This window comes from Lynx canadensis, chromosome F2, assembly GCF_007474595.2.
Source record: "Lynx canadensis isolate LIC74 chromosome F2, mLynCan4.pri.v2, whole genome shotgun sequence".
Classification (NCBI taxonomy): domain Eukaryota; kingdom Metazoa; phylum Chordata; class Mammalia; order Carnivora; family Felidae; genus Lynx; species Lynx canadensis.
The window spans coordinates 74,808,619-74,832,744 of NC_044320.2; the positions used below are offsets into that span (position 1 = coordinate 74,808,619).

General features: G+C 45.5%; 1 protein-coding gene across 2 annotated transcripts in view; it reads left to right on the forward strand.

The window, feature by feature from the left end:
• PLAG1 (PLAG1 zinc finger) overlaps window positions 1-24,126 on the forward strand; it is a 47,342-nt gene that overhangs the window by 18,041 nt on the left and 5,175 nt on the right. For both annotated transcript variants that reach the window (XM_030304202.1, XM_030304206.1), the window contains exon 2: window positions 23,087-23,185. The gene's annotated coding sequence lies outside the window, so the exon portion shown is untranslated. The remainder of the gene's footprint in view (window positions 1-23,086; window positions 23,186-24,126) is intronic.

Below are 24,126 nucleotides of genomic sequence, written 5' to 3' on the forward strand. Positions count from 1 at the left end.
GGTGAGGCTGTGGAGACAAGTACACCCTAAAAAAGACAGCCAGCCACGCATACGGGGGAGAGGACGTACACACGCCCAGAGTCCTGGAGAGAGAAACACACACACACACACACACACACACACACACACACACACACACATACAGTGGGGACAGGAGACCTGTGCACCTGGGGATACTAGGTCTTTCCATAGATGTATGCGTGAATTAATGTCTGTGCTTCAGGGGAGGGAGAGGGAAAGCAGCATGCCCAGCTCATACCCAGAGAGGGGAGAGATACAGAAACTCCGTCTCACCCCTGCCTGGGGGACACCGACGTCTGGATGAGGGGGGAGAGAGTGGCACACATCCGGAAGGTGGAAGGAGGTGGAAGGACGGGGAGATCCATTCCAGGATGGGGAGGAGGAGACATACATACTGCAGAAAGGTGGGGGGCAGTAGACATACAGCAGGCTGGTGGAGAGACACTCACCTTGGGGGCACCCCAAGAAGGGAGGAGAGAGTCCCACTTATGCCAGGACGTGAGAGGAGACCCCGCACACACACACACACACACACCCACACCCAGAAGGTCGTGAGAGGCACGATCGCGCTCAGCATACTAGATGGGAGAGAGAGTCACCCTCGTGCCCAGAAGGAGCTAGACACAAACACAGGTTCCAGAGGGTGGGAGAGACACCCCCCGCCCCCGCCAGAGCTAGAGGTAAGACACCAGGTACACACGCCTTCGGTAGGAGAGACAGACTCCCAGAGGGAAGGGAAGGACACACACACCCCTAGGGGTGCACAAACACACAAACCAGGAGAGGGGAGAGAGAAGTATACCTCCACCTGGGAAAGCAGGACCACAGAGAAACACAGAGAGCTTTGGCATGCTTGTGCACCCACACGCAGGTGTGCTCACACACAGAGGAAGCCACACACACATCACACACCCCAGGAGGGCCAGGAGGCAGACGGTGCGGGAGGGAGGGGGGTCCACACACAGGAGATGGCACCCAGGGCAGTGAGAGGAGACGTGACGGGGGAGCGCCCCCCGCGCCTGAGGAATCCAGAGACACACGCTTCCCCCCACCGTTGTTTGCACTACCGCAGCCGAGACCCAAGGCCGGGAAGCGCTCGCTTCGCCTCTCAGTCCAGGGGAGTGATGCGTTCTGACGCCCGCACTGGCTTTTCCCAGAGGGACAATCGGCACATGGACATTATCACTTGACCGCTGAGGGTACCCTGAGCTCCAGTGTATCCCCTTGAGGTCACACATCTCTGGAAAGGTCACACCTTGTGCCTTTTACCCCCAAATAAAATACTAGAATTGCTGGACATTTGCACAGTTCTGACTGTAACATACATGTTCATCGCAGCCATCCCGAGAGCGTTTCGGTCAAGTTCAGCCATCTTCAGTAGACTTCGGAAGCCTTTGGCTCGGCCCGCACCGTCAGCCGTTACCTGAAGCACTCACCCCGACCCGCCCTGCCCTTGGCGCCCTCGAGTCCTTCAGCTTGGGATTCTCTTCTCCTGCTTCTGGCCTGACTCCGTGGTTCTTCTGTGCCCCCAGAGTCCTGTGCCCCTGGCCTACAGCTTGCTCTGACTTGCACTCGGGGATGTCCCCCTGCCCTGCTCAGGGACCTAAGTCTTCCCTATCCTCATAGCTTCGCACAGCAAGCACGCGGAACGCTTCGCGAGGCTTGAGCTCTAAGAGTTGGAAGTGGAGTCTCGGGTGGGTCCCCTGGCCTCACTTACCCAGAGTTCCTTGGGGGTTCTCTCCCCCCTCTCCAGTCCCAGCTTGCGCCGCCCCCTGTCCCCCCCCCCCCCCCCACAGGAAGCCAGGCCCTCCAGGCTTCAGGACTCCTTGCCTCCTTGGAGCTGCAGGCAGGGGGCCTGTACAGGCTCTGCCCGGCTTCCTCGTGGCTGTCACCCCCTTCAGCCATCCCTAGACGCCGAAGCCGGACTTCCTCGTGGCTCCGCCACCACCCCACTGCCAGCCCCATCCCTCCCCCTGCCGCCCCCCGCACCTCTCTCCCTGCCCATTCTCACTCCTGTGCTGCCCTGGCCTCGTGGCAGGCGGCCTGGGTGGGGGGCTGGTTAGCTGCGGCGGGGAGTGACGTGGTAGCTACAGAAGTGGTGGATGGGGAAGTTGGCTCACTTCTTGAGCAACGGCGCCCCCGACGCCACGAAGTGCTTACCGTGTGCTCACTGTCCAGCACACTTACACACAGGGACCCTTTTAATGCTCGCGACGACTCCGTAAAGAAAGGTACTGTGCTTATCCCCCACTCACAGAGGAAGACACTGAGGCTCAGAGAAGTTAAGTGTTAAATGAGATGATGCATGAATACAATCCTCAGCAAAATACCTGGTTCATGTAAGTGCTTACATGGCTTTTGTTTTCTAAGCAGCCCTGTCCACTCTGTTCTATGAAATTCTAGCTAATATAATGACACCGATAATGGTTGTCATAGAACTAGGATCTCTAATAATCGAATAGTAGATATATATTATAATATATAAGATAATTATATATAACATAGTAGACTAGTATTAATCTACTACATAACTAATATTTCCCTTTTATTTGCATTCTAGTATTTAATAAAATAGAAATACCTAATATTTTATGATCTGGTGATTAATACTAGTCTATTAATAGTTAATAGGGATTCTAATTAGAATTTGTAATAGACATTACATAAGTGCCCCAAGTTCACTGAGGAAATTGAGTCTATCAGATATGCCCTATCTGCAGTCCGTCCTCTGACCACAAACCTTATTTGCACCCTAACCCCTCCTTCTCTTGCCTGCTGGGAAGCTCTGCTCTCCTGCCCGGGGCTCACCATCTCTTTTCCTGTCCCGTCGAATATGGAAATGCGGACCCCACACTGGCTGTGTTTCTTCAGCCGGTGGACAGACCAGACCAGACCAGAACAGCTTGAAGCCCTCACTGGACTCTGCCACGTCCGTCCGGCCTTCCTCTGTTTTTCCGCAGACCTTGCACGCGCACATACCCCTACCCCCGTTGCCAAGTCCAGCAGATGCTTTCCCCCAGTGTCTGGTCTGTCTGCTCCGTGACACAGGGCCCTTCTACCGCCGTTGCCTCCACAAGCCACCGAATTCATCCCAGCCTGACACAGTTCTCTGATCCCGCTGGACCAATTTATTCTCCACCCTTAGTAGAGTTAAAAAAATTACCCCGTCACAGTCCACTAAGTGATTATTTGAAAGCCTAAATGTTAAAAACCCTCTCCCACACGATTTGTTTCTAAAAAACAATCTATAGAATCGAAAGGCCACGAGTCCTAAAGCTGTTTGTCATGGTGTCACTTTTACGCACAAGTACAAAGGCCCACTGGGCTTCAGTTGGGTAGCATACATCGGTTGATTGGCCTGTGACCTTTGTGGCAGGGCCAGGCTTTCAGAAATGATCATGCGCATTCCTTAGCTCACAGAAGTTGTAAGTGTCATAAACTACACGCAATTTCTTTGTCACTGTCCACCGGTTCGTATTAAGCACTCGTACGGTTTGTGATACATCACATATGGTTTTTACCACGTAGGTTATGTGTGGTGCTGCCTTTAGAGAATTTCTTAAACTTTTGATTATAGAATATGTCAGATACACAAAAGCATAGAGGACAGTAGAATGATCCTCATATTCCCAAAACCTGATTCAACAGTTCTGTTTCAACCTCAGTAGGCAGTCATGTGTTGTCTGTCCCCTACCCATGCGTATCTCTTCTGGGGAGTCTTCTGATGCAAAATTCTTTCATATCATTGCATTTTTCTGGTGTATTTCCAAAACGTACAAACTCTTTCTAGATATATCACATATGATGATCACAACTAAAAAGAACAATGTCTTAACATCGTCAGTTATTTAGAAATGTTCAAATCTTTACCATCGTCTCAATATTTTTTAAGTTTGCGTAACCCATAGGGTCTGTATCTACAGGTAGTTGATAACATCTCTAAGTCTTTTCTGACCTACTGGTTACCCCTTCCCTATGTTCACCCTTAAAATTTGCTTGTTGAAGAAGTGGGGTCTTTTTGGTTTGCTTTGGTTTAGTCCTGTAGAGTTTCCTGCACGTCCCTTTCTTGGTAACTGCATCCCTGTAGGACTGCCCGACATGCTTCTGTGGCCCCTCATTTTATGTAAGATTCAGGTTCTCCTCTTACCTCCAAACATGTTAGAGTCACCTAGAAAGAAAAATAGGAAGGATTGAATTTGTGGAAGAAGTAAATATTAAGCTAAGTGCCAGAAACAAGAATAACATCGATATACATCAAATAAATACAGGCACGTGATACTGTGTTTCCAACGTAATATCACAGTTCACATCATTGGAACGTTAAATACAAACAGGTAATTTTTTTTCATTAAACCACATACCTTTGTAAACCAAAGTCAGATCTTCTTTGCTTTATATCCTACTTTGTGAAAGCGTGACATCACGTAAAGGTTATCTCCTGTGCGCTTGGATGTTACTTCTGCGTGTTCCTCACAAGCTAGCTACGTGTGAGTCAGCGCCACGATTTATCTCACCTTCTCCTGGTGTTGGCTGTGCACCTTATTTCCAGCCTTTAAAGAAGCATTGATGAATGGCCTTGCACATAAACCTTTGTGTGCACCTCAGGTTATTTTCTTCAGCTAAGTTCTTAGGTGGGAAATGGGTGGGGGAAATGATAAATGCTTTCCTTGGCTTGGCAACTGCACGGCCATTTTGACCTCCGGGAGGACATCTTCAGTCATTGTTAGCACATGGGAGTGCCCGCTTCCTTAACTCGCCCCCACGTGGGCCTTGACCACTGAAGGAGATCTTGCTGCCATCTATGCTTTTTGATTTTTCTTGTGCATATTTGTCTTTCGTATGTTTTCCCCTCCGAGCTGCCACCGCTTGCTGCCATCGTTACAGTTGCCTTTGACGGCTGAGGCCGCTTATATTCCCCATGCCAGAAATCCCAGGAACCCAACTTATTATCATTTTGCCTGAGAGATTGGCACCCGGTGAGGGAGGGCGCACGGCACTACCTCCATCGTCAAGTGCATGGAGCGTGTGGCTTTGTAACGTCTACTTTGGCCGTTCACAGCCTGTTCCTCCTCTCTGTTTTTTCCTCCCTGTTCTAGATCATTGACATTGCAGTATAAGTGAGAAGGAGATTCCTACTACAAGTGCAGTTACAGTGAGGGGGAAAAACTCACCTGCCAAATTCTGAATTAATCCGAATTCTCAACGCAAATTAAGGAAGTGATTATTCACATTACCTAATTCCTTTCTTAAAAAAAAAGGATTCAAATTGGCACTTCTTTTGGTACCTTTAAGTATTAACTGGGGGGATATCAGCTAAGAAATCTAGATACTAAGAAGGTGCAAACCTCGTAATCAAGATTCTCTGACGCTATCATACGTACTAAAACTACGTCACATTTGCATTCCGCCTTCCAGAGTGTTGTCGTCACTTCATGCTGCTCACCTCTGTGAATGAGCCCTAGCGTGAGCCTTGTGGGGACAGCTTGTGTCCCCTCCACTCCACTTACTGCCTTCCCTGCGGGACCTGGGCTTCTCGCTCTGTGGACGCCCTGCGCCTCTCCTTTCCTCTTGGTCCGTGTTCACTTGCTCTCTGCCGTCCCGGCTTGCTCTCGCTAGTGCTCCAGAACATTGCACTGCATCGCCTGCCCGCTTTCCCACCTTGGTACTCCCAGCCCTGGAAGGATCCTCCCCCCTGGGTGCTGCTTTTCCTGGGCTTCCGGATGGACGGTCATATCACCAGGTGATTTAGAACTAGCATGTGTAAAGTGGTCCTGAAATGACGGCTCGAGTCCAAGGCCCATCAGGATTGGGTCCCAGGTTCCTCTCTGGCTCCCGTTTCCTCTCCTCCCCCCACAGCACCAAAGCGCAGGTCCTCCCTCGGGCTCGTCAGTGCGGTTTCATATGCCCGCCCTCATGCCATTTGCACTGCTGGAACGTTCTCACCTCCCTGCGTCCACTTGACCAGTGCCTGTTCATTGCCGAAAATCGTGCCCAGCCATCCCCTCCTCTGTGAGGCAGTGCTCGCTTGTCTTCTCTGCCCTCCGCCCGTGTGTTGTGGGGTCTCAGGTCAGCATCTGCACACAGCCTCTCCTCCTGGACTTGCTCCTCTGCCCTGGGTCCCATCCCGCTAACCCTTCATCCTTTCTCTCCCTGGTCCTGTCAACACGTAAACGTGCCAAGCCTCTGACGGCTTCGGAGCAAACGCGGTGACACAAAGCTCACTCCTTTCTGAACCTTCCCCTTCAGCCGACACCATTCCTCTGAAGAGCTTCGAGCCTCAGATTTCTCGCATTGCACCCCTTCCTCAGCCTCAGCGTTCCATGCGGCTTCCTCCGTCCCCCTGAACCTTTCCAAGATTACTAAAAACCTACCCATCTCCACAGCAAAAGGGAGTAGGATTTAGTTCGTATCTCGACTACTGTCTCTCTTGACTACTTCCTTCCTTTTGCTGTTCGGACCGTCCGGCTCCCTGGTTTGTCCTCCCGTTCGGTGGCATCCCCCCACCCCTGCGCTGGCCAGCCTCTTCTGTCCGTTGCGTAAGCAGAAGGTTCCTCCTTCGGCCCCTCTCCACGCGCCTTCCCCTGAACACCTGCGTGTCGTGAGCGGACGCGCCCCTGTGTCTCTGTCACAAGCCGTCTTCAGCCCTCATCCTTCCCCTGCTCTTCGAAGCCTGTGTTGCTTCTCCCTTGTCTGTTAAACACACCACCAGGGTGCTTTGCGTTTGATGCCCGCTCCCATCTATCCCTCGTAGCAACCTACCGGGTTTAAGTATCTCACCTTCCAGCTGCAAAAGGTAGGTCCCTTTTTACCCACGGCATCACAGCTGGCGCACTTGACGCCTGTCACCACCAGTCAGGATTGCTTCCGCAGACGCCACGGAGGCTGACCTCGCCCACAGAAGTGCCCTTTGCCCTCCGTGCTCGGCTTCCTCCAGCCCTTTCCCAGCCTCCTGGTCCCTCTCAGCCCGCCTTTCTACAACCTCATTCCCCACTCCGTCGCTTAGGCCACCATCAGCTCCAGTCAAGGAAGAAGTAACTGCCCCTGCCATAGTCCACGTGCTCTGCAGGCCCCGCCGTTGTCCCTGCCCTGTCCCTGCGCCTCCCGTGGTAGCCGCACCCCACCTCCAAGCCCCCCTTGACAAGTCGACGTCTTCTCTCTCTCCGCTCACTTGGCTCTTCCTCCCCACGTTTTCCCCTCCAAAGCTCGAATGAGTCTTTTATCTCTGTGAATTCCCATTATTCTTAATCTATACTTATTTCGGGGCATTTTCTACCTTCTGTTTTGTGATATCGGTAACTATAAATACTCTTTTTGAGACATCTCTCCTTCTAGATTACACGCTTCTTGATAATAGAACTGGTGACTAATTACATTTTTTGTTTTCCCTGACAGTTGAATTAAATGATGGCGATTTATTTATCCAAAACTTTACTCTTACAGCTCATTCCCAGAGACTCTGTGCAGGTAGGGAGACTCTGATGGTATATTGAGGAAGACGAACTTGCGAGACATGACCACAAGATGGCACAGTGACTGCAGTGTCCTGGTATCTGTGGAGGGTGGGCCAAGAGAGGAGAGAGAACAAGGTTTTCTCGATTGCCGGATACTCCAGGGAAATCCGAGAGAATTTCCAAGTTTCAAGTATCCAGTCAATTCTTAATCCTTCACAAAGGTCATCAAGTAGGTTGGGCAGCTGTCTTCTTCCACACTGGCCAGTAGAAGGGAAGCCTTCCCTCCCTCCCTCTTTTCTCTTCCTCCTGCTACTCATTCAGTAAATGTTGCAGTACCTCCTCGGGCATCCACCGTTCTAGATATTAGGGACCCGGAAAGGGTCGGTAAAAAGCAAGATCTCTGCTGTGGTGGAACTTATTCCGTGGCCCTCGCCGGTACCCAGCGGAAGCTGTTGGAGACAGACCCAAGAGTCTCTTTGCTATTTTTTTGTTACTCCTGAAGTCGCTTCTTCCCCCTCTGGCCCAGCACGGATTGATCTGTAGCTTTAAATTACCCAAATGAAATTTAGTTTAAAAAGCAAAAGGACAACAAGTCAGCGTATCGTTGTGATCAATTTTGTCTTAGCCATGATTTTCTGTGACCTTCTACCTTACTTTCCGGCTATTCCGCTTAATCAAGAGTCGACCGTGTTCACTTTGCAGTTAAAGGTATTGAGGTTCAGAAAGGCCAAAACGTGCATATTGCATAGGCAAATACATGGAAAAATACATACACAGGTCTCTATATCATTCATTACCTTATGGTCAAGATCAGTGCCAGTAAAACTCTTAAAAACGGGGGCACCTGGGTGGCTCAGTGGGTTAAGTGTTTGACTCTTGATTTCGGCTCAGGTCATGATCTCATGGTCGTGAGATGGAGCCCTTCGTCAGGCTCTGCTCGGAGTGTGGAGCCTGCTTGGGATTCTCTGTCTCTCCCCCTCTCTCTGCCCCTCTCCCGCTCATGTGCACTCTCTCTCAAAATAAATAAACATTTTTTAAAAATGCTAAAAAAACAACCAAGTCCAGTATTGTGGCAGGTACCTACAGATCTATTTGACATAAACTGCGTTGTTGCCAAAGGTACTGTTTGCCAAGGTGGACCTCATATAAATTTATTTCGTTCAAATTGCATCTAGTGTTTAGAAACATTTCTTCTGCCAAGGGATGAGCAAGAGTGTAAAAGTAATACGGGTACGACCGTTCGGAAATCTCAAAAAACACACAGGGCTTATGTTAAAACTGGGAGAAGTTACCTTCCGCTGGAGCAACCTCCTTTGTGGTGTGTCACAGTTGAGCACTCATTTTTTGCCCCAGGATTGGATCCCCGTCTCCTCCCTGTGCCTCCCCTCCGTACCTGATCCCTCCACCGGCCTGGCTCTGCAAGATGGGACTCATCTTCACACTCCTCTTGCCAACCCTTGCTTCAGATTCGGGAGGATGAGGGCAGGGGATTAATCTGAGATGCTATGCGAAAGAGACATTCCCACGTTCGAGAAGTCACAGTGTGGAATTTCGGTTTACTGCGGGCGTACTTCGATGCAGTACCTTTTTCCCCCTAACATGTAGCTATTTTCTCTGATTTGGGGTGATCTTTATATTTTCAGAGGCGCGATGCAATCTTTCACCACAGTTAAGCCGCAGGTAAGGGTCAGTCCATCCCTGGATGGTCACGATCACGTATCACCAAATCGACGTTCAGTTCAACGTGCAGAATGGCCCTTGGCTCCCCGTGGATTGGTTTTGTCGTAGCCGTGATTTGGGGTTATCTGTGACTTGACCGCCATAAAAGTTAAGGTACACACCACCTGTGTCGCAGAGATGAGACGATTAAGAGTACACCACTTACCAAACGTCACTTTAGTACTCCTCTCGGTCACATCTGTGTGCGTGGTCGTCTTTTCACGGAGCGCCGCCACTGTTTGTCCGTCAGGGATCATGCGGGCTGTGATTCTGTGGGAGCCGGGGCCAGAACAAGAACAAACCAGAACAAAACCCCCTATTTTTAAGTGCACTTCAGGCCATTTGGGGGCGTCACTTACTTCTGAACAACACACTGAGTATAATGGCTTTGCGTTTTGAGCCCTCAGAACTAAGCCAGAACTTTCCATCCGTGACCCCGCTGACCTTGCGCCGCAAGGTAAGTATTTATTCCCACCTTGCAGAGGACAATGCCGAAGAGCCATCCAGTCGTCCGAAGTTACAGTAGGGCTGAGACGGGATTCGGGCACCGCTGTGGTTCCTGGAGGGCAAGTCCCTCGCGTCCAGGCACCGTCCCCTGTGCTGCCCTGGGCTCTGTGACCGGGTGGAGGCGCTCAGGTTGCAAGGCCCACTCCGCAGCAGAGGAGCCGAGGAGCAGTGAGACGGAGATTGCCAGAAGCATGCCGCTCGCTCGGGTCACGGGTCACGGGAGGGCGGCTTTCTGTAACCCAGGGGCCCTTCGGAGTGGGGCGCGGGGAGCAAGGCGGGCGTGTCCCGCAGGGGAGAAGGGGCGGCCCGGGCCCCGGTGGGGGCCTCCCTTTGAAGGCTTTCCGCCCCTTTTTGTTAATTACGTGTTGACAAACGCTGCAGAGGCCTAAGAAATGAGTTTATAACTCGGGAAGGTCAGATTTCTCTGGAAAAAGGTTAAGCTAAATAAAACCCGAAAGGAGAGCCCACACTCCCTTCCGTTTCGGAAAGCAACAAAAGCACACGAAGGCTGGTCGTCTTCTGAATTACCTAGAAACGTGGCCGGGGATGGGAGTGGGGGGCAGCAAATCGTACAGGTGCCCACATTTAGGGTAATTTGTAAATCATCAGAATAATTTAAAAATGCTCAGCCTTCGGTAACATGACTCGCAAGGCCCCTCTGCCCGCTGCCGGTCTCTCAGCTCCAGCGCCTGCCTCTGGCTGTGGCTCCAAAAATAACAAATTGCCTCAAGTTACCCAGACGCGACGCGCAGTTTCTGACTCCCTCTACCTGCAGTACCTGCCCCAGCATGGCTGATACCTGTTCTTTTGTCATCTTGGCCCCAGGGTTACTTACTTTTAATTAATCAAAGGCAAGCCCGCCAATTAGCCTGGCACTTCTTTGTTTCAAGGCTTCCACGAATTAACATATTTAAAAGGTACGTACAGAGGCTGCAGGGAATCGCTTCGGCGGGTAGTTCCTTTGGTATTTGACAAAGGGAACTTATCCCAGAACTATTCATTATTTGTAGGTCTCAGTTCCAACCACAGCGTATTCCTGGAGCCTCTAAATCACATAGCACGATGTGCCAGTCTCTAAAGCAACAGGTGAAATGCACTGGCTTCCTCCACGGGCAACAGCTGAGAATGTGGCTCTCCAGCCGCCTAGACATACCCTTTCTAGTAAGGACTGAATGTGGCTCTTCCATTTAAGCCAATATTCCTCTTTTTCTTTTTTCCCCCTCTGAATGGGAAGGGAAGATTCTAGTCATTTTGAGTCATTGCCCTTACAGAGGATTTTAATTTGTCAGTTCACAGAAAGTGGTGTGCTTTGGGTTTTTTGGTTTTTGGTTTTTGCTGTTGTTTTTTTTTTTTTGCAAACTTCAGTGAATTCACATGAAGATTTGTTGGTCATCCTCAGTAATTTGTTTTTTCTCAACATGAAAACTTGGGCTTTTTTTCTGGCTCGTTGAGGTATGACTGATATCTTCATAAACTGCACACATTTAAAGTGTATAATTTGCCAGGTTGTGACCTACGTCCACATCGCTGATACCCTCACCACAACCAACATAGTGAACAGAACCATCATTCCGAGAAGTTTACTCGTGTCCTTTGGTGAGCTGTTCCTCCCAAGCCCCCCTCCTGTCCCCAGATAACCACCGAACTGCTTCCTGTCACTACAGATTAGCTTGCATTTCCTAGACTTTTATATAAATGGAATCATTTCATATATACTCTTTTTTCTGTCTGACTTCTTTCATTCGGCATAATTATTTCCAGGTTCCTCCATGTTACTGTGCGTATTAATAGTTCCTTCCCGTCTATTGCTGATTAGTCGTCCATTGCATGAATCTGCTACAGCTTGCTTATCCACTCACCATATCGATGGGCATTTGGGTCGTATCTGTTTGTTTGTTTGTTTGTTTTTTTTAATATGACAAATAAAGCTGGTATGAATATCCATGTACGGGTCTTTGTATAGATACAGGTTTTCGTATCTCCTGGGTAAATACATAGGTGGTGACATGGCTGTGTCATATGGTAGACACGTGCGTACCATTTTAAGAAACTGCCAGACTTTGAAAAAGATTTCGTTATTTTTTCCTTCTTGCTAGTGGCACGAGTTCCGTTTGCTTTACATCCTCTCGCAGTCAGATGGTCAGTGTTTTTCATCGCAGTCATCCTAGTGGGGTAGATGGCGCTGTCTCACTGTGATATTAACTTGCGTTTCTGTAAGGACCAATGATGTGGAGCATCTCTTCATGTGCTTACTGGCCATCTTCATTGGTGAAATGTCTATTCAGATATTTTCCCATCTTTCAATTTGTTTGTTTTCTTATTGTTGAGTTTTGGAAGTTCTTAGTATATTCCAGGTACAAGGTCTTTATCAGATCCAGGCTTTGCAAGGATTTTCTTCTAGTGGCTCGTCCTCTCATTTTTTGAACGTTCTCTTTTGAATAGCAGTTTTAAATTTTGATGAAATCCAGTTTATCAATGTTATTTTATAGGTTGAGGTTTCAATGTTGTAGCTAGGGAATTTCTGAGTAACTGAATGTCACAAGATTTTTGTCTGTTTTGCTCCAAAATTTTTATAGTTTTAGGTTTTACATTGGTGTCTATGATCCACTTGGAGTTAAGATTACGTATAGTGTGAGGTATGGATTCAAGTTGTTGTTGTTGTTAATGGACAACAAACTTTTCCAGCACCATTATTTGGAAAACCATTCTTTTTGGTAAAATATTTTTTCAATATAAAAGTAGGACATTTGTCAAATACAGAAGAATATAAAGTGTATATCTTGATAATTTTTAAAAATAACCTAGATACATTTAAGGGTATTACGGGGGAATAGTTCTAAGTGTTTAAGTGTAGACTTCACAAAATTGGAATCATAGTATATTCTCTGTCTTACTTTTTAAATGCATCATATCAGTGTTTTCCCCACGTGATTTAATACTCTTTAGATGCACGGTTTTTAATGGCTACATTGTTATTCTGTCACACAGACATACACCTTACCCCTTTTATTACACATCATCAATTTTTATTCTTAAAATATACTTCAAACATGCTTACACTTAAATCTTTGTCACCTTTCTCGTTGTTGTTTGTTGTTGTTGTTTTTTGCTTACATTTTTAGAAATGATTCATGAGGTCAGCGTATATGAACATTTAAAAGGCTTTGATGACATATTTCCACAACGTAGTCCAGAAAATTTTAACAGTCTACACTCCCACCAGCAGCTACTAAGAAACTTAGTTCTTACGTCAAACTTTTTTTAAAAAAAAAACACGTGTTTTTTAATGTTTTTTTTAAAAACATCAGGGATGCGGGGCGCCTGGGTGGCTCAGTCAGTTAAGCGTCCGACTTGGGCTCAGGTCATGATCTCGTGGTTCGTGAGTTCGAGCCCCACATCGGGCTCTGTGCTGTGCTGACAGCTCGGAGCCTGGAGCCTGCTTCGGAGTCTGTGTCTCCCTCTCGCTCTGCCCCTTCCCTGCTCACACTCTGTCTCTGTCTCAAAAATACACATTAAAAAAAAGAAGCAGCAGCAGCAGCAGCTCCTCTTGTCATCTAAGATGAAAACCTCTCCCTTTTCTCAGGCTCCCATCTGCTCCATGTTCTTCCCTGACTCTTCATGGTCACTCAGCACAGAAGCTGTCCCAGGTCTGTCCCACCTGGCATCCTGAGTCCCCCCTTAGGTACCAGCCCTTTTCTTCTCCTCCAGTGCAAAGCTCTCTGGAAGACAGCCTCCCTTTGCTGGAAGTCATTTCCTTGCCCAACTGACAATCCACCTGGAGGTGCTTCTGCCTCCTCCTCCTGCCCCACTTGTCCCCTCCCTCCCACTCCACCCCCACGGTCTTTCTTGCCGTGGGGTGGTGTCTTAATGCGGGAGCGGCAATCTACATTCTGAGTAGCTTTGTCTTTTCGTGGGGGTTGCCACCTTGTCCTTCCTTCTATCTGAAGCTCTGTCTCTGCCCATCACATCTTTAAATTACCTAGTTTTGTCTTAAAAGCGGTGGCCTCTGGGCACCAACACGAGTTAATCAGTGACTCGGTTTGAATCCGTCTCTACAAGAGTCAGCTACACAACTAGGTCTGCCTTCTTCTTATCTCCTTTGTTACTGTGGTCAGGCACTCAAGGGCTTGTCTGCGTTCTTCTAGGAGATGCCTGTTTTTGCTGGTTCTCAGCTCTCTGCTTTAGACTATTCCAGCACCCAGCTGCTGTGTCTCATTTGCACAAGCAAGCCCTATACTTTCTTCTCTCCCTTCTCTTTCCTCTCCTCTCCCCACACCCCACCTCCCCAAGTACTTGTTCTCAGCGTCTCATAACCGCCCCACTTGCCGTCCTTGGTACGTGAGCGTACAATGTCCCAGCCATTTGGGTTTAGTGCTCTTCTGTCATTAGAATCTGTAAACCAGTGTCTGTAAACCATACTACACTCCGGCCGGAGCACCGCCTCAGAATATGTCATAAGCCAGGCTTCCAATCTCGGAATTCTTCTGGCTAATTGGCATGCCCCCCCGCACACCCTTCCCTCCCCCCTCCCTCTCCTGATTGTGCCTTCTGGAAGGTCACAGTCACCAAAACTCAGTCGTATTCTTTCCCTTTTCTGACCCTCTGGTACTTGTTTATACCCTATACACTGCTGATTCGTCCCTGTAATACTGCCTTATGGCAGCTTTTGTTTTAATTAACAGTCCTATCGCCTCACTTGACATCAGGCATCTCTCCCGTGGCCGCAGCTCTCTTGCGAACAGGGGCCGCGCCTGTTTGCATCCCCAGGAATTTCAGATCGATGCCGCATGTAATAGTTGTTGGCAATATTTATTGCATCAGTGTCAGCTGTTTGTCTTAATCAGCGGCAGCCACGTATGACTGAGCGTCGACTCTCCGGTCTGGAGAAACGAAGCCGAGGATTTCTGCAGAGACTCCTGGCATCCCTTTCCTGCCTCGGTTAGCGCCTTTGGTGGTAGGCCTTCGTCACCTGTACCCACAGAACGAAGCTGGGGCTCATCCCGATCCCCGAGTACTTGGGAATGCGTCTTGCTGCCTCTTCGTGTGTTCTTGAAGACAGACTTGCCAGCTGCGAATTCGCTTTCAGACAAATAATAGTCTCATCATAAGGACACAGGCAGGAGCTGAGCAGTTCTCTGTCTCCTTACTCTGTCTCTACTTGAGGGCATTTCCGGTTTGCACCCTGGCCTGTGAGCACATGGCCTGAGGGAAACACTCCTGGGCAGCGTTTCTCCATTAGCTGGTGTTTAGAAAAACCCCAAACAGTTTTTCTGCAAATTTTATAGAGAAAATAGTGGATGTGTTTGAAATACAAATGAGGGAAATAAGTGGCAATTTTGAGAAATGGCAGTAACTGGGAATATTTGAGTAAAAATATGAACAATCTAGAGAACTTGGGATTTGGGGGGAAATCTATAAATCCAGGCATATTGAGTTACTTTTCGCTTTTCAATGTACTATAAATTGTTTCGTATTTGTTTCTAACAGGAATTGAGCTAGCTTTTCCGATAAAGTATAAAAATATGATAATGCATAAAAACCAGTTTGGTTCATATGCCATTAACCAGATTGGTTCTGACTTTTGGAATTTCAAACTAACTCTTCTTTTCTTTTTAGGTTGCCTCTTGGTGCTGCCTTGGCCGTATTTGGCACCCAGAATGCTCCATTCTGTGATGATCTATTAATAAGGTTACCTTGTAGAGTTTGGAGCAGGGCCTCAGGTAGGTGGCTTTTATCATTATATGGCATGGCTTTCAAAGTGATCCATTATTTCAGTTTTTAAATAATTTAAGACGTCACATTAAAAGCTTTGAAAAGCATGCCACATAATAAGCATGCCACTTACTATTTTAAGGTCTATCAATATGTATTGTGTTCAGCAGGACTTTATTAATAGTTATAGTCTGATGGAAGGATTGGAATACTGGCAGTGAGCAGTCTCCCTTTGTGCACAAATTGCATCGCTGCTGTAAAAGCTTACTTGTTCATCTTCCCCAAATAGCCTGCAGATGAACTCTTAAGCTCCTCTTTCTCTGAATCTTGCTTGGAGTGATAGACTATCCCACGTTACCAGTCTATCTCTTTTCTGTCTACGGGGAGGGATCTGATTAACTACGGGCAGGTGGGGAGGGCTGCTGTCTTTGCTTGCTGGGATGGGGCAGATGCTAGGATAAGGGACCCAGGGGGACAAGAGCAGTTTGCTAGCCTTGCTGGAAAGGGGACACACCCAGGCATCTAGATCTCCCGGCCCCTAGGTGCAGCTCAGTGGCACAGCGTCGAGGTGTAGAGATACTTGGACATCCAGGCACCCGTGGATGTGGTACCAGGTAAGTCTGTCAGCAGGACTTCTGATGCAGGATTGAGGTTTAGAGGCCAGGACCCTCGGCCCTAGGAGAGGTAGAATGGTAAGAACAAAGATGGCTGTGCCAAGTGCCAGACGATGGGCCCAATGGGGTCATGAGCTCCACCGAGGGCAGGCAGGGACCCAGCTCTGGGGGGAAGAAGGATGCAGGCTGGGAGCCGGTGAGGTCCCACAGTATACGTGAACAGAGCTTTGTCGTCAAGTAAAAGGTACATAAATTAATCTGGCTGAAATTCCTAATCACAGTATCTGTGAAGAGTAAGCATTAAAAATCTAGTTAGCATACTGTTTTGAGTCATTTGTATATTTGTACAGTCCATTTTTAAGATATATGAGAAGATATTCCTAGTTTTTTAGTGTTACAGGTTGTGGATTTTTTTGTCCACTAGGTTTTGTTGCAACTGTTTTAGCGGCTAGAAAAAAAGAAAACTGTTTTCCATTACTTTTCTTTAGCCAACGACATTTATGTAGATTTTCCCGTTTTGATTTCTCTTGTGTCGGTAATCCTGCAGACATTTTCTCTGACATTTTCAACGTCATTTCAACGTCACATTTTAATTTCACGTGAAGAACATCCTCTTTAAAGAATTTGAGTTCCACTCTGTTCCTTTTTCTTTCCTATAAAACTTCATGGGCTGTTTGCAAACGGTAAATCGTAATCGACGCGGTTGCATGCGCTCAAGGAGGTATGAAATAGAACATTTGAAAGCAGAGATGTTCTGAAAATGCAGGCCGACTGAGCACCACCCAGGCATGTCTCTGCAGTGCCTGACGGGTCACCCGCAGGCCTCTGAGTAGCACATGCCCACGTGTCCCTGACTTTCAGCGCCCCCTGACCGAAACAGGAGGGACCCCCAGGTGGTTGTGATGGTCCCCTGGGTTCCCTTCCACTCCTCTGCCAGAACAAACTAACAGCTTCGTTCTACAAGCCGCCTTCTGAGCTTGCTTTACGCTGATCTGAAATTTCAGAAACATCAAAACACGTTTGTTTACCTGCTCGTTTTGATTCCTGAAATTCCTTATCAGGACTATGGTTATGGTCAACAGATATTTATCGAACATCTACTACATGCCAGAATACTGACCAGGTGCTGGGGGGTATAAGGATAAGTAACAGTCTCCCTGCAGATGAATTTAGGATCCCCGGGGGAGAGGCAAGTAATTCCAAGAAGAGCTTTACCGGGCACAGGCTTAAACTCCAAGAGGTAAAGTTGTGAAGTTCGTTCTCGCTCAAGTCAAATCGGCCAAGGAATGTAATTATCAAGTCTCTTCTCATTGCCATGGCCGGGGCGGTGCACCTGCCCTCTGGAGGTGGAGGAGGGAGTGGCCACCCTGACCTGACCATTCTGCCTAGACCTGATACTATTTACTCAACTATATGGGAATATATAGAAGCGGCTGTTTCCAGACTGGTTGTGTCCTGTCTGGATGGCCACATGGGCATAACTTAGGAAGTCATGACACACATAGAGCCTTACCTGGATGTGGGCTATCTTCCTGATATAGTTTAGTGCGGCTCAAGATTTTGCACACGCACTTAACACTTATACCTCTTTGTATCCCATAGCACAAGCCTGTCTTTAAAGTGCACTTTACTTTGAGATGGCCTCAAACTAATTCTCTGCATGAGCTTTTGTAACTACAAAAAACTTTTCCTTTCTCGTCACATGTGTTTTCATGTGTACTGTCTCTGCCTTCCCGTTGGCATTTTAGGCATATGCAGTACGAGTGCTTGGAGAGTTCAGACCCAAAACCCGGAGGATGCTGTTTGTCATTGAGTAGTGTCAGGCAGGCAGCCATAAATGAATGGAGGCATGTTCTCCAAAGGTCGGGGGCCCATCAGTGTCAACATTTTTAGAGTTGATATCAAGCATTTTTGTTGTAGCCCCGGGAACGTAAGAATGAAAACAACAACCCCTCACAGGTTGGGAGATAGGCAGTTTTCCAAAGGAGCGGACCTGTGAGTTACCTACCTACTTTATACCTAGCCAGAGCACCGATATTCTGGAAATGTTTCATGCCAAAAAAAACAAAGCCAGGAAAACCTCTAAGAACAGTTAAAGTTTTGATTAAGCAATCTTTGCATTCAGATGCAATTGTGATTCTTCGCTCTTTCTCAGGCACCATTGATTCCCTTGTGCACAATTGCCCTCTCATTTCCTGTTTGCAAATACTGACTAAAATTGCCCTTTGTGAAGAAAATGGAAATACCTGGTATCCCACCCATGTGTATTTTTTTATTTGCTTTTTTTTAAGCAGGTTCTTTTTTTTTTTTTAATGTGTATTTATATTTGAGAGAGAAAGGGACAATGAGAGAAAGAGGGGAGAGGCAGAGACAGGGAGACACAGAATCCAAAGCAGGCTCCAGGCTCTGAGCTGTCAGCACAGAGCCCGATGCGGGGCTCGAACCCACGAGCCGTGAGATCATGACCTGAGCCGAAGTCGGACGCTCAACTGACTGAGCCACCCAGGCGCCCCATTAGTTTTTTATTTGGATGAGAATATACAGTCTCGGGGGAAGAATCCTCCACGTACTAGTTGAAATGAAATGCTGACTTCTAAGTTATGGATCATTAAAAGAGAGCTTTTAAAAGAGAAGAAAAGAATTTTAACATGACATTTATGTTCTATAAAATCAATAACCAATGAAAACATTTCAGAATTGGAAGATAAAATTTACTTGGATATTCCATCTTCATCAGATTGTCTGTTCCTCCTCGCTGGATACTCTAGAAAATGTAATAAACAGCCATACCCGGGTTCAAGGTGGCCCAAAAAGGAACATCCTCATTGTACAGAGAGAGAACCGATGTTGGAGTGTGTTGGTTCCACTTTGGAATTGGTTGAGTTTTTCCCGTTGGTCCTTAAAAACAAATAGGGGGGCGCCTGGGTGGCGCAGTTGGTTAAGCGTCCGACTTCAGCCAGGTCACAATCTCGCGGTCTGTGAGTTTGAGCCCCGCGTCGGGCTCTGGGCTGACGGCTCAGAGCCTGGAGCCTGCTTCCGATTCTGTGTCTCCCTCTCTCTGCCCCTCCCCCATTCATGCTCTGTCTCTCTCTGTCCCAAAAATAAATAAACGTTGAAAAAAAAAAAACAAAAATTAAAAAAAACAAAAAAAAACAAAAAACAAATAGGTCTGCTTTTTCCCTTCACTTCTCTGTTGGCTTCTATTATTTGATTTTTAAATATAAGGCCCTCTACCTATTAGTAAAGCTAAATTTTATGGTAAGTTTCAAAAGGGTTGTGTTAGAACTACATTTTAATGGATTGCTCCAAAGTTGAAAACATCAAGTACCGTTATTCAAAACAGGCAGTCTTATTTTTACTATCTTAGTTAACTATGATTTCTCCGGGAAAATAAGTACAGTAATTTTAAGTATTTTGAGTATGAGGCTTGTTATTTGAGTGCTCACAACTTGGCCGTGTCTCCCTTTCTAGTGGCTTATTTAGTTTATTGGACCAAATTGTAACTGTACTATGTAATTTTTTACTTGAACATAGATAATATATATTCTGTCCTATGTCTGTTCCGGTGATCGCGCAAGCCTGTAAGTCCGTTTTGACGCTGGAAGGCACGTGCCCTGCTTTAATTATTTTCATTCATTCAAAAAAATGTTTACTTTTATGAGAAACAGCAATGAATAACACTGACACAGCTCCTGCCCCACCCATCTATTTTTAATAGGCTTAGGTCTTTGTAGTTGCAAGATAATATTTTTCCTTTTATTATTCATTAATAAGAGATTTTACAGACTTACAAAAATTGAATGCCGTAAAAATTTCCACATTACATTCACAATCACAAAAGCGTTCTGAGTATGCCATCGCCCTTACTTCAAAATTGGTCCTCGGTTATGTGATCTTGTTAATTTCTTCCACATTATTCAAAGTTCTGTTGTGTTTTGTACTTGTCAGTTAAAGTATTCACTATTGGTAAGTTTCCTTTTGCAAGCTACCTATCTATATGAAAAACATGTTTGAAGCAAATGGTGATGTTTTCTGCATTGTTTACTAATGGTGTTTTATGATTAACACATGGGAGAGTAAACACAGCTTTGATTATCGATGGCATTTGCCCTTAACTATCAAAGTACATGTTTGACCTTTAACTTAAATATGAAAGAAGTATTGATGCAGGTAAGTGTTGTAAAAATTCACAGCTGTTAGACAAATGACAATCAGAACTGTGGAATTTAAAAGCACAGAAAGTTTCAGTACAGGGCTGTTCTTAGGCCGGTGTCCCCAGAGGAATTTGTTTTAGTAGACCCTCTGATGTATGATTCATTTTTCTTGTTATGTTTCTGTGTGAGTCACTGTTTTAGAATGTAAAACATACATTCTAAAATACATTCATCTAAATACATTCATAAAATACAAACATCTAAATACATTCATAAAAACATACATTGTTTTTATGTGTGCAAGTTGCCCTAGAAAAAAAACGTGTGTTCTTAACACCAGCAAACACTGGAAGGGCATTCTGAGGTGTTAGTTTCTATTTGAAACGGGTAGATGTACATTTTCTACCTGGCATCCCAATTCTTAGATCAAGGCAAAGGAGAATTGTAATCTTCTGAAGAACATGGTAACCGCTCTTTGACGCACAAAGAAGAAAGATAGGAGTACACATTTTGTTGCAGACTTTTCAGAACGGTAGTTACGATACTTCTTAAAAGTTGTTCCTGTTCCCGTAAAAAAGAACCCAGAAGTAACTTGAGTTGACGTTTTAGTTAGGGTTACATAAATACGAACTGTATATTTTTTAATGCTTAGTTTATCAGGCTCAATAATAATGAAGTCTAACCAGCTGCTGGTTTCCTTTGTTTGAGGAAATAATTAGCAGCCCTTTGAAATTATTTGGTCATTCATAAGAGCCCAAAATAGACTGAATTTAAGGAAATTAACTGTGACTTTAGAATTATGTTTTGTGATAGAATGAATGAAAATGATGGCTTTATGATTTTATTTCAGACTGTAAAATACGTAATATTTTGAAATAGTAATATTTCACATCAAGATTCAGATTTTAAACTATTGAAATACTTCAACTCTAAAGGATTTTTATTATAAATGACATTGAAGAGTAAGCATCCGTGAAATTTTTATGCATCTACTTGAAATGCAGCGAAATTTCTCCTGGTCAGGAAAACTACATGAATGTATTGTTTACTGGTCCACTTTGGTTTTTACACTTTTTTCCTGCCCAAACCACCATCCACCCAGATAGGTATGCTGTTGTTATTCTCACCGTTGCTGCAATTACTTAAAATTTACTTCGCAAACTGCCTTTATTAAAAGAAGCAAAGTCTTGTATTTGTTGCCTTGGGGGGGATCGTACTGGCAGCTCCGATCGGGGGAACGGCACTGTTCCCTGGTCCTGTCTTTTTAGTGGCACCACAGGATTTATCCACTTGCAAACTCGTTTGCCGACCCGTCCTCCTCCTAGAACGCAGGCCTATAAGAGCGAAAAAGGAATTTTAGGGCTTCTGCCACCTCTTGACCACATAGGTGCTGTCAGGATATTCAGCTTCTTTGGGCCTCTCCCCCTAAAATGGCGGTGATGATAAATCCACCTCTCGGGTCCACTGAGTCCCAGGGAGATCATAGAGATGAAAACACTCTGCACTTGTAAGGTATTTATATTATTGAAATGACATAATATACAAAACAGGCTTTCATGTGCTTAACTACCCTACCAAAACCTCAGTATGTGCCCTGGGCAAGTAAGTATTTACAAAGTTAATTTTATTATTTTGCAATTTTGATGTGCAGAATTCAGTTCTTCCATTTATGCATGTCCTGTGCTTTCCAAAAGAATGGAGCTTTCGCTTTAACTTTTTAAATATCTTTTATTAGTCACAATTTTTATTTTTCTCATTTTTTAAACTATGAGAATAATACTGCTTTCAAATGTACTTTTAGTAGTCTTGTAATGATGCTGGAATGTCCTCTAGTAAATATTTTATTTACACAACAAATTTTTAAAAGTACGACAATTTGATTTCAGGGGAAATTAATTAGATTTGTGTTTGGAACGTTAAGTAAAGTTATTTTCACTTAACTTGTCATTAGGGAATCCTTCCACTACTATATTTTAACTACTTGATTTCTGTTACCCCTCTCGTGTTCTTACAGTCACGATTTCTGAACATTCGCCTTTAAAATATTCAGAGTTTATTAATCTCTCTGTGCCCTGTAGTCGCTCCAGTAGAGAATCCTAGTTTTTTCTCCGCCTCGTGACCATTCTTTTCGCATTTACTTGTACCATCGAGAATTATTAACAGATTTGTTTCCTGCGCATGTCCTCAGTTTACTGAAGATCATGCTAATAGGCATTTTGTAAAGATACTTTGAAGATCTTTCGACAGTGACCTTTTAAAACCCAGCGACGCTCCGTTCCTGATGCCTCCGCAGCACACCTGTGTATAACTTCCCTTGCATGCTTTTGAAATCCAAAGAGCACAGAGTTATCGCTACATTTCAGCCATCCTGCGCAGCATTCCGAGAAATAAACTGGCAGGTGTTGCAGGTGACCGAAGTGTAGCTCCGAGAAGCCCATAAGTGTGTGCGCTGTGGGCACACAAGGTGCTGGCTGCAGGAGTCTGCTGTCCTGTGGTGAGGTTCCAGACGCACTGAGTTCGTCTCTTCCGTACTATTATTAAGCTCAACGAAATGCTGATCGGTTTGGTTTACAAAGAGCGACTCTAACATCCATTTCTCTCAGTAGGCAAGTTAGACTTAAAAAATTAAATTGAATTTGGGAAAGAAGTGGGGAGTCATTCAGCATCACACAATGCCATTTATGTAGGTAATACTACCTTACTTTTTGTTTCTGCATTTATTTGGTCATGTAAACGTGCTTAGAACTAATACAAATTTGCAACTGGTGAAAATTAATGCATGACTTATCAGCAGAGTATGGAATGTAAGCATGTGCCATGAAATTGCAATTCTCTCATTCTTTATTTTCTATCACTTACATGCCGGTCCCATTTAGAGTGTAGTCCACTCTTATTTTTTGTTTCATAGATTGGCCAAAATGGGAAGGACTGGATTCCGCTCTCTTCCACGAAGAGTCAATGGAACTGGCTGAGATCAAGGTCTGAGGCTCTTTCCACCTGTCACCAGGTAGGCACTGAACAAGAATCACTGCCATTCTGTGCATGTCTCTTTAAAGCATTAGATTGATATGCATATTATGAAGGTGGGCTTTTATTCCATGTTGAACCCACAATCTTGTATTATCCTATCGTTTTAAATGCACCTGTAAGTAATTTGACTTTTGTAATATGTTGAGATGAAAAGATATTATTAGCCATGAAAAAACTTCAGCTGGTCTTAGAAACGTGTAATATTTGAAATCTCCAGTTCTTCATTGCTCAGTATGTACATCCAAAGATGATGAAATTCACTTGTTATTCCATATTGAGTATCACCAACTTGAATATAATCCATGTCTGTATAGTGTTTCATGGTTTACTTCTAATACTCTTTTTTTTTTTTTTTTTTTTTTTATTATTAGAAGCTGCCATTTTTTTCTCAACTGAAATTCTCTGCCCCTTATGCTTGGATCTCTAAACACAACAGTGACAAATATGACCAGTCTTTGAAATATTTTCAGATATTAGTTATAAACAGGGCCTCAGATACTTAGCATTCCGTGTTGATTTTACAGTCGAAACATTTATCAGCTTGTTTCCCACAGTGCTCTAAATAAGTGCATGCAAGCATGATGTTAGGAAATGAGGTGGTCAGAATTGCTGTCTTGTCCTGCGTTGGCACAGTGCTTTCTACCAATTTACAGTGTCATTGCTGGTCACAGCAAAACAGCTGTGTAGATATTTCTGAGGGACAGAAAGAGAGAGAGAGGGCGAGAGGGGGAGAGGGAGAGAGGGAGAGAGAGAGAGAGAGAAGCTGTCTCTTGAATGAGGATATAACCAGAAAAGAACAAGTCCCTGAGATTAGGAAACTCTAAAACGGGGAGAGCATATTGTGGTAGCATCAGTAATGTCACCTGTGTTGACTGTGTTAATGTCACTTTTAAACAGCAGAAGGCATGCAGACAGTTT